The sequence below is a fragment of the Lepidochelys kempii genome, chromosome 9 (assembly GCF_965140285.1).
Source record: "Lepidochelys kempii isolate rLepKem1 chromosome 9, rLepKem1.hap1, whole genome shotgun sequence".
NCBI classification, from domain to species: Eukaryota; Metazoa; Chordata; order Testudines; family Cheloniidae; genus Lepidochelys; species Lepidochelys kempii.
Window position 1 is genome coordinate 68450313 of NC_136388.1, and position 16494 is coordinate 68466806.

The 16494-nt window shown below is 49.1% G+C and overlaps 1 long non-coding RNA gene across 2 annotated transcripts in view; it reads left to right on the top strand.

Annotated features, from left to right (window-relative positions):
* LOC144930836 (uncharacterized) overlaps window positions 1–16494 on the top strand; it is a 196205-nt gene that overhangs the window by 113784 nt on the left and 65927 nt on the right. For both annotated transcript variants that reach the window (XR_013636249.1, XR_013636248.1), the window contains exon 5: window positions 4121–4281. This is a non-coding gene — a long non-coding RNA (uncharacterized LOC144930836). The remainder of the gene's footprint in view (window positions 1–4120; window positions 4282–16494) is intronic.

Here is a 16494-nt window from a genome sequence, read left to right on the forward strand (position 1 = left end):
AATGAAATTTGAGGATGTTTGTGGTACTTGGCACGTGGTACTTGGCCAGATCTTGTAATTACTTCCAGGTTGGCACAACAACCAAGTTGTTCTGTCACTTGTCACTGTATCTTCCTTGTATAGACTATCTGTGAAGAATAGTATTGCCTGTATTTTGGAATCATCCCCATATATCCATGTCCTAGTGCTGGTCCATTCATGCATAGATGCCCATATACATTAATTCCAAAGATTAATTTAAGCTGATGCTAAAACTCTCAATCAGAATGTGTTAAATTTCTGCCTATCTGTTGCAGATCACAGAAGGGGAGGGGTTGATATTCTCTGCTTTTAAGATAGATGGTTGACTTGTCCTTCACAGGAGGAGAAAAAATTTCCAATCATTTTGCACCACTGGAGTCTGGCTTAAGCTGCTGGAAGATAAATGCCATTGGAAGAAAGCAGATATGATACTTTTCAGTGTAGACAGACATCCCTGCTAAAACTGGGGACTAAAATGTGCAAAACACAAATCTAAAAATGGCATATCTGGAGAGTTTATCTACCTTTAAATTACTGTCACTGTTAAATTAGCAGGTGCACTGCTTTGCACATCTGATGAATATTTTCCCCCATTCTCTTTACACAGTGAAATCACTGTGTCACAAGAGCTTTGAAGTATATAATTACTTACTTATTTTCTTCCCACTGAGTTTTAGCATACCTCTCTCTTATCCAGAAATGTTCCCACTCATGATTTTATTTTAATAGCTCCATAAAGTTTTTGGGGTCAGAGCAGAACAATTGTCACCAGGAAAGTAAAACAGAGAACTCAGCTCTAGAGCTGTATAGTTTCTCCAGTCCTTCTACTGTAGAGAGAACCCTGTACATATTGGGAGGCTGAGCATAGAGCACTGGTCTGGGGTTCAGGAAACAGTTCTGTCTGGGCCTTCTGGGTGACCTTGCACAAGTCACTTCAGCCTGTATCCCCTCTGTCAAATGGGGAGCCTCGCCTCTGTAAAGTGCTTTTCAGAGTTGCCGATGAAAAGTGCAATGTAAGAGTTTGGTAATATTCTTATAGCAGTTACTAAGGACAAGCATTGTATTATTGTGACCGAATGCAGCCCCATATTCACGCCATACAAACTATTGTAATAACCTTAGTGCAAAATATGTCTTGTGAGGTACCATTTGAAAACTGATAACTCACTAGTCAATAATAGTATGATGGAGTGTGTAGCAGCATTATATGTAAAGTTATAAATTCCCTTTAAATGATGATGGTAGCACATGTTCAAACCCATGTAGCCCAATTAGGCATGAGGGGTCAAGCAGGTCTTAAAGGAGTGCATGTTTACCTCAGTTTACATGTAAGTTGTAAACAGGGTCCTCAGACAGGGAGAAAGGGAAGATGGGTGACAAGGAAAATCTTCATTTTTTAGCAAACAAAGGTAAGAAGAAACAGCATGTAATTTCTTTCACCGCCAGACACCATGCCATTTTCTTTTACTGTTTGAATAAACTTGGGTTTGAGCGGTAACTTTCAGGAAAATTCATCTCCAAGAGGGACTGGACTATAAAAGTGAGAGGCAAAAACACCCCGAGATCTCTCTTTTCACCCAAAAAGACAAAAACAGCTGTTGGGAGCTGACCCTGGCCTGAGAGTTTGGTCAGCAATGTTACTGGAAACACGTGGTAAAGGACTTCCCCTTGAACCAAGTCTAGTTGGTTAAGCCCAGAAACTGTTTTATCTTTATTTCTCTTGTAACTATTTCTGACTTTGTCTTATGCTTGTACTCACTTGCAGTCTATCTCTTTTATAGTTAAATACACTTGTTTTAGTCTTTAATTAAAACTATTGCAGCATTGTAAATTGTTTGGGTAACTTTATTTCAGGTAACAGGCTGTTGTACACCGACCCGCTTAGTGAGGCAATGGACCTCACATATCTGGACTCTCTAGGAGAGGGCTTGACAGGGCAAAATGAGGAAAATCTGGGACTGGGAGTGTGTTGAGGTCACTCTGCAAGTAGTGCCAAGGCTGCTGGGGCCAGAGCTGCTGGAGCAGGGCTGTGGCTATACACTTACACTCAGGGTATGACCTTCATGCTGTTTGTCTGTGTGTGAGCAGCCCAGGTGGGAGATACAGTAGCAAAGCATTGTGAGGCACCCCAGGTTGCAGGGCAAGCATGATACAGTCCCTCACTGATCTGGATTGTACCCCAACATGTCATAATTGCAGACAGGAGAAAATTGTGGACTATTGGGACAGTTGCCTAGAAAGTTCAAAGATGTCTCTCGATTAATTCTTGTGGGTCAACATTTTCTTTGTGCTCCTCTTCATCATCCTTCCTTCCAGCCACTTATAGTTACACTTTGGCAAGGTGCAATGACACCACATACACAGTATTCTCCTGCTCCTAAATGGGAGGATATGTTTAGCTCTAAGATCAAGGCCTCTCCACATAGTGCTTTCTGTCATGCAACAGAAAGACACAAACTGGATCTACTTTTGTGTGACCCTTTTCAGTCTTCACAGTTCTAAAGAATCTAGGTCTTATAGCTTCTTTTAAATCCAAGTCTTCCACCATGCACCATTGCTTAGATACAGAGGACAGTTAGAAATATTCTGAATAAAAGAAAATGGTGTGTCTTTTTCCAACTAGGTTCTCTGACCAAAGAAAAGAGAAAAAATCAGTATGAAATTAAGTTTGTTGTTTCGTTGGACACATGCACATTCAGTCTACCTAACTTTGCAACCTGGCTTTCAATTTAAGAAGTTTCTTTCTTTGATAGCAGATGAAGTCCTTAGTATGAGTGAATGGACAAAGACACCAATGATTACAAAATTGTCTGAGAGATTTTCTCAGCTGAAAAGCATGGAATACTCTTTAGAGAGCATATAACTGAATGTAAGGAAGATTTTTAAGAAACCCATGCTCTTTAATTTACTGAAGAGGGGGTTATCTATAAGGACCCAATTCTGAGGGGTCTTTAGAATCCTTGAACACAAGCAATGCAGGGTATGGCCTTACATGGCAAATTAATCTGACCACTATTACAGCCGTATTCCTGTGAACCACTTTTTAAACAGAGAATTAATTCAGTTTCCAAAAGCGCCTATGCAGCAGGTCTGTGTAACAATTTGTAATGTAGAGTATATAAATTTCAGTCAATTAATTGAAATTAATTTAACATATTGATGTGCAGGGTATTTGAAAGCTTCTGTGATTTTGATTATTTTGGTTTCTTTGCTTTGGAAGGAGCTTGACCTTTCTACAGAGAAATGTACCAGAGCAAACACAGAAGGTACTGTGGCACTGATTAAAGATTAGGTGTCCACCTTAATTTGAATCACTGGATTTTTTTCTAGTTTATGTCAACTTTAATGATAAAAATACATATATGGCTTGTTCTCACTTACCCTATGTTACTTGCGGATGTCTTTTCCTGTTTGTTAATTAGGTGTCAGGATTTCAGTCATTAATGTAAATCATTAATATGTTATGAATAAATGCTGTACATGTGTACAAGGGCACTTAATTGAATAATTCAAGCACTAACTGAAGCACCAAGCGCCTTAGAGTGGATAGGCAAGAGCTTCATTTTTTAAAAAAAAATTGATTGACATTGTGGACTATAATATCAATGACAATTTTACAACACTAATAGTGACTTGTGACAATAGAATGAAAGATGGTCACTTGGTTTCATCATTATTCAACAGAATTCAATGGATTTGATCTGTGTTTCAGTTGTGTACCAGTCTCTCTGTTAGCTCATCACTCAGCTGGATGAGATTGATGTAACAGAGGGGATTTGATGGCCTTGGGAACCTCTGTTGCTAAATGATGACCAAAGCAAATCTCTGCAACCTAACTCCTATTCTCTTCAGTGGGAGTGAAATTGCACCTAAACGTGGTAAAGGATGGAGGTATGGGGTGGAAAGAAAAATATTACAAGTGTGCATGCAACACTGAGAAAGAGTAAATGTTTAGGGTTTACTTGGTCCTGCCACAGCACAGGCCACTGGACTTGATGACTTCTCAAGATCCCTTCTAAGCCTACATTTCTATGATCCAATCATTCTATAAGGAGCTGTAACCAATATGTGAAGAAACTATGTTTCTCTGCTTTCTCAGCAGGTTACTGTGTTTTGGATCTCAATGGAAGAAATGTATCTGAGGCTGAAACCTGGACAAAATGGAGATAACTGTGGAAGAAGGGGTCCATGCAGAGGGACAGAGGAAGATTATGCCTGCATATTTCACTGGGCATGTAATTCTGCCTTTTTTCCCAAAAGGTAAGCCGTACCAATGTCTTACTGTTTACTTCCATCTTCTAGAACCCTGGGCTGCAGTGGTGGTTTGAATTTGTTTTGTTTTTTTTTCCCTCACCTGACATGGCTGATGAAAGGTTATGATTATTCCTTGTGGCTCATGAACTTCATCATAGTAGTCAACTTTTTCACCTCTGGTTTATATTACTTTAATGAGAACTCCCTGTGGATGCCATGGATGAGCTTCCAGAAGCTCCAGCTAGCAGAATGTGCCTTCCACTCCTTGAATAAGATGGATGACCATGAGTCCATGTGGAACATTGCACTAGTGACATATCCAGTTCCAGTTGCATATTAAGGTCTTAGCTTCAAAACCCTATATGTTGGAGGACCCTTTCAGTTAAGAGATTGCTGTCCTCTTTATGCCTCATTTTGAAATAATCTGCTGGGGAGTCTCGGCTCTCTGTGTGTGATAAAATACTTGATTTTGTGAGCTCTCAATGGGGCATAGTTGTTCCAAGAGATCTGGGATTTTTCAAGCCTCAGATCATTTGGCAAAGTTATAGAAGGCAATAAAAAAGTTTTCATTACAAACCTGTCTCGAAGTTCCAAAGTCAGAGATGAATAGAATTTAATTAGTTTGTGACACTTTTCTGTTTTCCTGTAACTCAAACTTGACAACATGCAGGCCCTTCGCCCACAGTTTGAATTGGGTCCTCTTTATTTTACAATATTTAAACTAGGCATATATCCTGATCTTTGTTACTTTGTGAAACCTGACAACTTGTCATTGTGAGTCTACCTGCTTTCTTTTCACACTTGTAAATTAGACATGGAATTATTTCATTATAATTCTATTAGTCTATTTATTTTACAGTCAGTCATGAAAAAGCTCAGAGAACCACTTTTAGAACAAGACGTAAGAATACATTATAATGTGTTGCAGGGTCAGGCCAGATGGCTACAAGAGAGTGCTTTTTTTGAAGCAGAAAAGAATTTTATTTGTGTAACACTTACAAAGAATCACCAAAAAGGATAAAGCAAAACTATGCAACAAAACAAAGGCAAACACAAAGTATAACACAGCAGCCTTCAGGAGGGAGAAGTGTTCAGGCTAGCCTGGGCCCAGAGCGGGGGGTCTTCCTCGACACTTGTGGTCTTCCACCCTCCTGAGTTACCTGGTGGCCTAGAGTGGGGGTGGCTTCCTCGACACTCATGGTCTTCCACCCCCTCGAGTTACCTAGTGCCACGCCCAGTGTCACCAATTATTCCTCTCCTGAGAGTGCCTGACAAGATGGGCATGGCTGCGGGGTGGGCGGTTTGGGGGTGGGGAGGGATGTACACCACGTGTGATAGGTGACAGTAATGATGGTATCCACAGCAGCAACGGCTGGGGCTGGGGTCTCTCGCTCTTCCCCTCAATCAAAGGGTCAGACGGAGGGAATTGGATGGGGTCACTGAGCAGAGAACCTCGGACAGCGCCCACCGCTCCTCAAAGGCATCAAGGAAGTAGGTGGACGCCACACAGAGGAACTCCGCCCGGATACGTGAATGTACTGAGGATCGGAAAACGGCCCTACAATCGCAGGACGCTTCATTAGCCAACCTCCTCTCTCTGGTTTTATAAATGGCTGTTTTAGCTAGGGCTAGGAGTAGGTTAACCAGGAGATCTCGCGATTTTGTGGGGCCACGGATGGGGAGTGTGTAAATAAAAAGGTGAGGGGAAAAGTGTAGCCAAAAGCATAATAAAATATTCGTGAGGAGCCGGAAAAGGGGCTGCAGCCTGGCACACTCTAAATATACGTGCGCCAGGGTTTCCCTCACATTGCAAAAAGGGCAAATATCCGGGACGGGGGTGAACCGTGTCAAAAACACGCCCGTGCTCACAGCTCTGTGAAGGAGCCGCCGACTAATGTCTCCGACGGGCCTCGGGACCAAGGTGGAATACAGGCTGGCCCACCGGGGTTGCTCACCCTCTAAAGGTGGCAGGAGGTCCCGCCACTTTGTATCAGGGCAGGACAGCAGAGTGTGGGTGTAAAGGGTGTGAAGCGTGAGTGTGTATAGATATTTCCATGGCGCGATTTGGAAGCTGACCAGCTGCAGTTCATGCAGCCGGCTCGCAGTGAAAGGGTGAGGGGTTTGTTGAGATCTACGGGGTAGGGGCCCAATTGAAAGATCCGGTGGGCCTGGGGTAGAGGGTGGGCAGGGTGCGCCCTCACGCAGGGCTCGGTTGAGATAAGCCTGAGCAGCGGGCGTCAAGGCGGCCTTCACCTCCTGAAGTACGCGCCGGGGAGTACGAGGTCTGGAGAGCCCCATGCACCGAGCAAGCGTCACGGGATCCAGCCAGTCTCCCCAGTTGTAGTCCAGGAGGTCTCCGACTCTCGTGATTTCCGCCAGGACCAAACTCTGGCGCACCGAGAGGGACTGTGCCGCCTGCACACGGAGCTGGGGGTTGTGTAGCAGGGGCTCCACGAGGAGATCTGCTCCCACGGTGGCCGCCACGGACCTGGCCATTGAAAACCGTTTCCAGGTCCGGAGGAGGTCCTGGTAGAAGACCGGCAGCCTGGAGAGGTCTCGTGGAAAACCTCTCGGACAAAGATAAAAGAGCTGCCGGTCGTATCGGAGCCCTTGGAAGCTCCATGTTGAACTACCTGCACTATAAAGGAGTCTCCACAGGGCCTGGAGGCGGAAGACACAGACCTGAGTATGCAGACAGTTCAGGCCCTGCCCTCCTTCCTTCAGGGGTAGATGAAGAACCCCAACAGGCGCCCAGTGCATTGCTGACCAAAAGAACTCTAGAATCGATGTCTGGAGGTTGGTCAGGAAACCCGGGGCCGGGACCAGGGTGTTGAGCCGGTACCAGAGCGTGGACAGGACTAGTTTGTTAAGCACCAGTGCTCTCCCTCGGAGGGAGAGACATCGGACTGGCCTCTTTCATTTCCGCTCTATCACCCCGCCCTCTAAATTTTGCCAGTTCTTCGGCGGGGAAGGGTGCGTGGCGGAAAGGTAAACGCCGAGATAGAGCAGTGGACCTGCACTCCACCGGATGGTCTGAAGTGCAGGTGGGAGGGAGCCTACCTGCCGCCAGTCCCCCACCACCAAGCCAGAGCTCTTGACCCAGTTGACTCAGGTGGAGGAGGCTGCCGAATAGATGGCCTGGCATGCCTCCACTCGCGCCAAGTTGCCCGGGTCCTGGACCACGAGGAATACATCATCGGCGTACGCTGACAGGACCAGCCGCAGCTCCGGCTCCCACAGCACCAACCCTGTCATCCTCCTGCGGAGGAGACAGAGGAAAGGCTCGATCACCAGAGCGTACAACTGGCCCGAGAGGGGGCACCCCTGCTGCACTCCTCGCCCGAAGCTGACCGGTTCAGTCAGGGTCCAGTTGAGCCTAACCAAACACTCCGCGGAGGCATACAGCACCCGGAGAAAACTCACAAACTGAGGTCCGAATCCAAACGCCTGCAGAATGCTCAGGAGGTACCCATGGTCTACTCTATCGAACGCCTTCTCCTGATCAAGAGACAGGAGGGCGAACGACAGACCATCTCTCTGCTTGAGTTCCAGAAGGTCTCGGACTAGAAAGAGGTTGTCAAAAATGCTGCGACCCGGGACAGTATAGGTCTGGTCTGGGTGGATCACGTCCGCCATCATGGACCCTAGCCGCAGCGTGATTGCTTTCGCTACGATTTTGTAATCCGTGCTAAGGAGTGAGACGGGACACCAGTTTTGTAGATCGCGGAGGTCCCCCTTCTGCGGCAGCAAAGCGAGCACCGCTCACCTGCACGACAGAGGGAGGACCCCGCTCTGCAAGGACTCAGCCCAGACGGTGACTAGGTCTGGGCCGAGAATGTCCCAGAACGTGCGGTAAAACTCCACGGTCAGCCCGTCCATGCCCGGAGATTTATTGGTGGGCATGCGACGGAGGGCTTCCGAGAACTCGGCCAGGGTGAGAGGCAGCTCTAGTCGGTCTCGGTCGCCCACGCCAACCGTGGGGAGTTCCTCTCAGAGCACCCCACAAGCGCCTGGATCGGTCGGATCTGGGGAGAAAAGGCTTGTGTAGAAGTCACGGGCCCTCCCACACATCTCCTCCGGATCCATGAGGGGGGTGCCGTCTTCCGCAAGAAGGCAGGTGACGTGTTTCTTGGCCCCCCTCGTTTTCTCCAGGGCATAGAAGAAGCGGGAGCCACGGTCCATCTCCCGAAGGAGGCGGATGCGGGACCGAACGAAGGCACCTCGGGCCCCGTGGTCCTCAAGGGCCCGGAGCTCCTCCCGCTTCTCCCGGCACGCTCCGCAGAGGGACGGGTCCTCGGGATCGGCGGCCAGGCGCCTCTCCATCTCTAAGACCTCCCGTTCCAACTGCTCTATTGCCGCATTTCGCCGTCGGCTGGTGCCTCGAGTGTAGTCACGGCAGAAGAGCTTGGTGCGCACCTTCCTGAGATCCCACCATCGCCGCACCGAGGGAAAGGCACGCCACTGCTCTCGCCAGGCCAGCCAAAACTCCCGGAAGGACATCACAAAGCTCTCGTCCTCCAACAGGCTGTTATTAAAGTGCCAATAGGCCGGCCCCGGTCTCTCTGCACGGAGGGAGACCGTTACGGTGACTAAATGATGATCGGAGAATGGGGCCGGCCGAATGGCGGAGGAGTGGGCCTGTGAAAGATGGAAACGGGATAAGTAAATATGGTCCAACTGAGAGTGGTGTGACCGATGGGCCTCCACCCGGACAAAGGTGAACGTGGAGGTGTCATCTGGGTGATGGTCACGCCAGATGTCCACTAGGGAGTGATGTTCAACTATCCCTTGGAGAATAGTCGCGGCGGCCGGGCTCGGTTCAGCCCCTGAGCGGTCCCGTTCCTCGAGGGTGGTGTTAAAGTCCCCTCCCAGGACCAGGCACTCATGCGAATCCAGGGTGCCAAGAAAGTCGGACACCAGCTGATAAAATTGTGGCCGCCTGGAGCTCATTTGCGGGGCATAGATGTTAACAAGATTAACCACGAGCCCTTCCATACGGACTCGAAGGTGCAGCAGGTGGCCCGGCACGGCCTCGTTGACCCCCAGCACCTCAGGCCGTAGGTTGGGGGAGAACAGGGTCGCCACTCCAGCTTGCCAGGTCGCGAAGTGGCTAAAGTATACCCCGTCCCCCCACTCCAGCCGCCACCTGTCCTCGGCGGCCGGGTCCCTATGGGTCTCCTGCAGGAAAACTACAGAGTACCCCCCTTCCCGAAGGTAAGAGAGCACCTGGGACCTGCGGAGAGCCATCCTACAGCCCCTGGTATTCAGGGTCGCAATAATAAGAGGCATCATGCGGAGGGCTGGGGGGGTGGGGGTTTCGTGTTGGCGGGGGTGTTCAGGGCCCCTGGCGGGTTGCGCAGCAACCCGTGACCCATCCCGTGGGTGAGTAGATCGCGTCGGAAGCTGCGGGCTCGCTCGTAGGCCGCAGCACCGCGCCTTCCTTGCCCCCTGCCCTCCTTTATAAGGGCCCTTGTGGCCTGGAGGATTTGATCAAAGTCCCCCCCATAGCTGAAGAGCCAGCTGTGCCCTATTGCGGGCGCCACGGGTGTGCTCCAGGAACTTCCATAGTGCATTCCGCAGCTCATGGGGGGGTGGGGTTACAATTCCCGAGGTGTTCCCTGGTGGGACTTTTAATACAGCTTCGTGGTCCGCTAAGGCGGGTAGACAGGGTGCGGACCACCGACGGGGCGTCTGACAGGCTGGGGTTATTAAATTCATTTCACGCCTTGGGGTGGAGGGGGATGGCAGGGGAAAAATTGCCACTCCTAATGGGTCGCGGCTAGAAAGTGCAAAGACTGCTCCCTGGGGGGAATCTGCAAGAGGCGGAAAGGAAATAACCCCAGGGGCGGCATTAACATTGCAGGAGGAGGGGACTTGGGCAGGGACAGGGGTGGGGGCAGGGGCAGGGGTAAGGCTCTGGGGTTCAGGAGGCAAGCAGCTAAAGGAAAGTGCCTCCTGAGCAGAGTCAAGGGTTAAGGGGTAAGGGAGGGGCTCCCAATAATGCTAGGCGCTGGCTCCATGGTGGTCTTAGCGGCCATAGCATCAGGTGGTGGACCACCTTCTGCAGGGTGCTCCCCCGGGAAGGCAATTAGGGGGAGGGAGCATGGGGAAAGGGAGGCTGGGGTAAGGTTGCCCAGCTCGAGGCCAGCCGGCAGCAGATCATCCCCTCCCTGGGTGACCAGGGTCAAATCTAGGGCCTCAATCTCCGCATACATGGGGGAGAGGCCAGCTCCTGCCACCCCGGGGGCCTCTCCTCTAGGGCCCGCCTCAACGGTCGCATCGGGGTCCACGGGGGGTTCGGGTGGTATCCAGGCAGAAGGAGCATCCTCAGAAGTCTCGGAAGGGAGGGTCTCCCGTGGAAGGGGGATTCTGCCCTCCAATGCCAGTCCGTCTTCCCCTCCCGACACCAGCAGATGGATCTCGCTCGTGGCCGTGGCGGGAGGCTCGATAGCAGTGCCCCCTTTCCTGGTCTTCCGGGGGGCTTCCGCATCGGATGGATGCAGCGGAGCTTGAGCCTTCCGCTTGCCTCGCTTCCCCTGGACTAGGGTCCAGCCCTCCATAGCATTATCTGGGGGTTGGTTAGCAGGGGTCGTGTCGGGGGGCGGAGGCGATTGTTCAGGGGTTCGGGGGGGTAGCGGTGAGGCAGCATGAGGGGCGGGGGTTTCTCCTTGGGGCGGGCCCTTTCCTATACCCGGTAATATCCTTGCCACACCCTCCTCCATGGGCTCTGTTGGATTGGTACTAACAAGGGTGGAACTCCCTTGCTCGCCCGGGCGTTGTAGGGAAGGTATTTCTTGGGCCCGGACAGGAGCAGCGATGGGTCGAGTAGGAGGAGAGTTGGTTTCAGGTGCCGGGCAGCCAGGGGTGTCGGCAGCGACGGGGCCGATGTCCTGCCGGGTCTCGGGGGTTTCGGGTGCCCCTCCCGCCCTGGGCCAAAGGGCAGTCTCTGCGGACATGTCCCACTGAGCGGCAGAGGTAGCACCGGGCCTCTCCGGTAGAGTAAAAGACCCGATAGCGGGCTCCCTGGTAGGGGACTAGAAAAGACGCCTCGAGTGCCTCTTCGTCACGCGCCCCTGCTGGTGGTAGAAGCTGCACTTGCCGGCGGAACGAAAAAATGTGATGGAGGGTGGGGTCCTTGCAGCACAACAGGAGAGAGCTAATGACAGAGACGAGTTTCCCCAGGGTGGAGAGAGCGGGTAACAGGGCAGCATTGGGTAAGAAGAGAGGAACAGAGATAAGGACGAGGCGAACGCCCAGGTCTTCTAACGGTTCTAGGGGGACAAACACCCCCCCACCGTCAGGCCCCTCTCCACCGCCTCCTGGGCGGCATCCGCCAAAGCTAAGAAAAAAACGACCTTCCCATACATCTTGGAGGCCGCCACAATAGCCGTGGGTCCTACCATCTTCGCCAACGCCTGCACGTATGTCTCCACGTGGGGCGAGGCGGGTACCAGGAGGCAACGGACGCCGTGCCTCCTGGTCAAGGCGGGGAAAGGGCCCCGGCCGCTGGTGATGGTGGCGGAGGCGGGGGGGGGGGCGAGATGACGAGGCGGCAGGCAGAGGGGAGTCCGTTGCCGCCCGGGCATACGTCCTGGGGGCCGGGGGAGGGACAATCGCAGAGCTGGTGGAGGGAAACGCAGGGAGGGGCGCCACGGTTGATGACGAGGCCGCAGCGGTGGGGGCAGCCTCTGCCGTGGAGGACTCAGTGGTTTTAGCGGGGCCCTTTCCTTTCCTCCCTCCCTGGCCCTTCCGGCCAACCCTGGGGGGTTTCCTAGAATCTGGGGGGGCGGTGGGTGCAGCAGCAGCAGCGATCACCCCGGTGCCTCCTGCTGCCGGTGCCCCAGCAGGGGGGGTGGCAAGTATCTTGACAATAGTGGTGGTGGGGGGGGCCTTGGGGGTCGGGCAGGGGTGGTGGTGGGGGAGGGACAACTAATTTTATTGAAACGGTCTCACCCCTCTCGTTCCCCGCCATTGTGAGCAGGGAGAGACAGGGAGACACCGGAAGGAAAAGGGGGGAGGGGAGAAGCGGAGCAGCCGCTCCTCCCTATGTGCTGCAGGCGGGGGGGTGGGGGAATGCTGAGGGGGTTGGACTGGGGGGGGGGAACAAAATCGGGGTCTGGTAATAGGGGCAACCTGTGGGATAAGCAATCCGGGGGGGGGGGGGTGCAGACCCACACACGTTTGTCCAAAAGAGTCTCGGGTGGTCGGCTGTTATGTCCGGTCCGGAAGGCAAAGTTCAAAGCGAACAGCAAAAGCAAAAGACGTTCCGTTTCCCAACAGGGAAGGTTTCAGAACAATCAAGAACTTTCTGGAAACAATTAAGGCAGATAGGCTGATTCGAACACCTGCAGCCAATCAAGAAGCTGCTAGAATCAATTAAGGCAGGCTAATCAGGGCACCTGGGTTTAAAAAGGGGCTCACTTCAGTTTGTGGCATGCGTGTGAGGAGCTGGGAGCAAGAGGCGCAAGAAGCTGAGATTGAGAAGGTGTATTAGTGGAAGACTGAGAAGTACCAAGCATTGTCAGACATCAGGAGGAAAGTCCTGTGGTGAGAATAAAGAAGGTGTTGGGAGGAGGCCATGGGGAAGTAGCACAGGGGGTTGTAGCTGTCATGAAGCTGTTACAGGAGCCACTGTAGACAGCTGCAATCCACAGGGCCCTGGGCTGGAACCCGGAGTGGGCCCAGGTTCCCTCCATCCTCCAACTCCCTATTTGATACCTGAGAAGTTGACCTGGACTGTGGATTCCACCAGAGGGGAAGGTCTCTGGCCTGTTCACCGATCCACTAGGTGGATCAGCAGAGACTGTGGGGATTGTTCTTCTTCCTTTTCCCCATGCTGGTCGGTGATGAGGCTAACTGAGTGAACGGCAGATTTGAGCCACAAAAGTGGCCAAACTGAGAGCTGCTGTGAACCTCTGAGGCGAGCAAATCTGCCAGTAAGTGCAGGACCCACCAAGGCAGAGGAGGAACTTTGTCACAAATGTTTTAGATTAAGATAGTCCACAAACTTAGTCTCCATTATATTAAAGGCCATATCCTATTAACATAAAAACATAAGAACGGCCATACTGGGTCAGACCAAAGATCCATCAAGCCCAGTATCCTGTCCTCTGAGAGTGGCCAATGGCAGGTGCCCCAAAGGGAATGAGCTGATAGGTTACCATCAAGTGATCCATGCCCTGTCACCCAATCCCAGCTTCTGGCAAACAGAGGCTAGGGACACCATTCCTTCCCATCCTGGCTAATAGGTCCATCAATGGCTATTTTCCATGAATCTATCTAGCTCCCTTTTGAACCCCGTTATAGTATTGGCCTTCACAACACCCTCTGGCAAGGAGTTCCAGAGATTGACAGTGCGTTGCGTGAAAAAATACTTTCTTGTGTTTGTTTTAAACCTGCTACCTATTAATTTCATTTGGTGGCTCCTTGTTCTTGTATTATGAGAAGGAGTAAATAACACTTCCTTATTTACTTTCTCTATACCACTCATGATTTTATAGACCTCTATCAGATCCCCACTTAGTTGCCTCTTTTCCAATCTGAAAAGTCGCAGTGTTTTTAATTTCTCCTCATACGGAAGCCGTTCTATAACCCTAATAATTTTTGTTGCTCTTGTCTGAACCTTTTCCAATTCCAATATATCTTTTTTGAGATGGGGCGACCACATCTGCACACAGTATTCAAGGTGTGGGCATACCGTGGATTTATATAGAGGCCATATGATATTTTCTGTCATCTTATCTATCACTTTTTTGGCTGTTGCTGAATATTGAGTGGATTTTTCAGAGAACTATCCACAATGACTCCAAGATCTCTTTCTTGAGTGGTAACAGCTAATTTAGACCCCATCATTGTATATGTGTAGTTGGGATTATGTTTTCCAATGTGCATTACTTTGCATTTATCAACATTGAATTTCATCTGCCATTTTGTTGCCCAATCACCCAGTTTTGTGAGATCCTTTTGTAGCTCTTTACAGTCTGCCTGGGTCTTAACTATCTTGACTAGTTTTGTATCATCTGCAAATTTTGCCACCTCACTGTTAACCCCTTTTCTCAGATCATTTCTGAATATGTTAAATAGGACTGGGCCCAGTGCAGATCCCTGGGGGACACCATTATTTACCTCTCTCCATTCTGAAAACTGATCATTTATTCCTACCCTTTGTTTCCTATCTTTTAACCAGTTACCAATCCATGAGAGAACCTTCCCTCTTATCCCATCACTGCTTATTTTGCTTAAGAGCCTTTGGTGAGGGACCTTGTCAAAGGCTTTCTGAAAATCTAAATATACTATATCCACTGGATCTCCTTTGTCTGCATGCTTGTTGACACCCTCAAAGAATTTTAGTAGATTGGTGAGGCATGATTTCTCCATACAAAAAACATGTTGACTATTTCCCAACAAACTATGTTCATCTGTGTGTCTGACAATTTTGTTCTTTTTGATTGTTTCAACCAGCTTGCCCGGTACTGAAGTGAGGCTTACTGGCCTGTAGTTGCCAGGGTCACCTCTGGAGCCCTTTTTAAAAATTGGCGTCACATTAGCTATCCTCCAGTCATTTGGTACAGAAGCTGATTTAAATGATAGGTTACAGATGACAGTTAGTAGTTCCTTCAGAACTCTTGGGTGAATACCATCAGGTCCTGGAGACTTATTACTGTTTATCAATTTGTTCCAAAACCTCCTCTAATGACACCTCAATTTGGGACAGTTCCTCAGATCTGTCACTCAGAAAGATTGGCTCAGGTTTGGGAATCTCCCTCACATCCTCAACAGTGAAGACGGATGCAAAGAATTCATTTAGTTTCTCCGCAATGGCCTTATCATCCATGAGTGCTCCTTTAGCATCTCAATCGTCCAGTGGCCCCACTGGTTGTTTAGCAGGCTTTCTGCTTCTGATGTATTTAAAAAAAAAGTGCTTCAAATTCTTTTTTGGTCTTTCTAATTATATTTTTATACTTCATTTGCTAGAGTTTATGCTCTTTTTTAAAAAAATTTCCTCATTAGGATTTATCTTCCACATTTTAAAGGATGCCTTTTTACCTCTCACTGCTTCTTTTACTTTGTTGTTTAACCGTGATGGTTCTTTTTTGGTTCTGTTACTATGTTTTTTAAATTGGGGTATACATTTAAGTTGAGCCTCTATTATGGTGTTTTTAAAAAGTTTCCACGCAGTTTGTAGGGATTTTATTTTTGGTACTGTACCTTTTAATTTCTGTTTCACTAACCTCATTTTTGTGTAGCTCCCCTTTCTGAAATTAAATGCTACAGTTTTCAGCGACTGTGGAGTTTTCCCTGACACAGGGATGTTAAATTTAATTATATTATGGTTACTATTACCAAGTGGACCAGCTATATTCACCTCTTGGACCTGATCCTCTGCTCCACTTAGACCTAAATCAAGAATTACCTCTCCTCTTGTGGGTTCCAGGACTAGCTACTCCAAGAAGCAGTCATTTAAGGTGTCAAACATTATCTCAGCATCCCTTCCTGAGTGTTATGAACCCAGTCAATATGGGGATAGTTGAAATCCCCCATTATTATTATTGAGTTTTTTTTTATTTTAATAGCCTCTCTAATCTCCCTGAGCATTTCAGAGTCACTAACACCATCTTGGTCAGGTGGTCTGTAATATAGCCCTACTGCTATATTCTTATTTTTCAAGCATGGAATTACTATCCATAGAGATTCTATATTACAATTTAGTTCTTTTAAGATTTTTACTTCATTTGCTTCTATGCTTTCTTTCTCATATAGTGCCACTCCCACACTAGCACAACCTGTTCTGTCCTTCCAATATATTTTTTTTCTGGTATTACCATGTATCATTGACTAACCTCATTCCACCAGGTTTCTGTGATACCTATTGTATCAATATCCTAATTTGATACTAGGCACTCTAGTTCGCCCATCTTATTATTTAGACTTCTAGCGTTGGTATATAAGCATTTTAAAAACTTGTCATTTTTTGGCTGTCCCCTATTGCATGACGTAATTGAATGGGATTTTTTTTCATTTGACTGTTTCTTATCAGATCCTCCCTGTATTTTATCATTTTCCATCCTTTCCTCCTTATTAGGACATAGGGAATCTCCATTTATAGATCCTCCCCTAAGGGATGTCTGAACCACATGCTCCTCTGCACCTGTCAGTTTTTCCCCAGCCCTTAGTTTAAAACCTGTCCTACGACCTTTTTAATTTTAAGCGCCAGCAATC